The sequence below is a fragment of the Bison bison genome, unplaced genomic scaffold (genome assembly GCF_000754665.1).
Source record: "Bison bison bison isolate TAMUID 2011002044 unplaced genomic scaffold, Bison_UMD1.0 scf7180017864186, whole genome shotgun sequence".
NCBI classification, from domain to species: Eukaryota; Metazoa; Chordata; class Mammalia; order Artiodactyla; family Bovidae; genus Bison; species Bison bison.
In genome coordinates, this window is record NW_011494758.1 from 125,344 (window position 1) to 126,681 (window position 1,338).

Here is a 1,338-nt window from a genome sequence, read left to right on the forward strand (position 1 = left end):
CCTGCCAATGCAGGAGACGTAAGAACTACGAGTTTGATCCCTCAGTGATGAAGATCTCCTGGAGGAAGGCATGGCAACCCACTCCAGTATTTTTGCCTGGAGAATCCCATGGACAGAGGAACCTGGCGGGCTACAGTCCATCGGTTCATAAAGAGTCGGATATGACTGAAACAACTTAGCATGCGTATGGTTCTTTTAAAGAGTAACCTTAGTCCATGATTCTGAAATTGTCCCTTGCTGTTAGGTTGTTTGCAGTTAGGAATCCCTGGCTTTAATTATTTCTGTCTGGAATCTAATTTTCAGATTTTTGAGCATCATGACACTACTCTGCTTAAAAAATGCAACTCAAGAAGTGGCTTGTCCTCTGTATTACGCATGGGTATTTCTTCTCCTCAGGCCAGGTTTTGGTTTCATGTTTAGAGAATTTAGAGAAGTTTCAGCAGATGTCCTGTCTCTTTACACATGGCTAGAAGAGACATTTTCATAAATGAATATATCTTTATATTCTACTAGATAACTTTGGCATATTAAAATACCATGGGCAAAAGTATAAGGCAAAAGACACACGATGAATATCTACATCATACATAATAAAGGATTACTATCTATCATTAATTCATGGGGCCTCCCAGGGGGCTCTAGCGGTAAAGAACCCACCTGAAAGTAATCACATGGTTCACTAGAAAAAGAAGATTTCAATTTCTAGAAAGAAATATAAAAATATTGTCACAAACTCACTATTGGTTTAAAAAAAATAGAATACCCCAAACACATGAAATGATATTCAACTATGTTAATGACTAAATAAACTGTAAGCAATCAAATATAACTTCTACTTTCATATATGTTATAAAAAAATACACTATCCAAAGTTGGAACTCATGTATATTTCTGGAAAAATAAAATATAAATTTGTATTGAATTAAGAACTTTAATATTCTTTATACTCTTTTTCTTAATAAGAATTTATTGTGAAAAAATAATCAGAGATGCAGACAGAAGTCATTACATTTGAAAATTTTTATAAGAGTAGAAAAAAAAAGTCAAATATCCAAAATGGAAGAGTGGTGATTAGAGTATACCTATATGGTGCAATACTGTATAACTATTAAACTCATGTTTTAGAAGAGCATAAAAAAATGTTGAAATATGTTAAGTACTGAAGGAAAATGATATCAGAGAGAAACTTGGATCTTCAAGAAAAGTTAATAATACTGAAGTGGCAAATATTTGTAGAAAAATAGAAGATTACAATTTTCTACCTATTTAGAATACGTGTGGCTTCTTAAAACATAAATTACAACCATCACTTATGTGATTTTTTACATGTATGTAAAT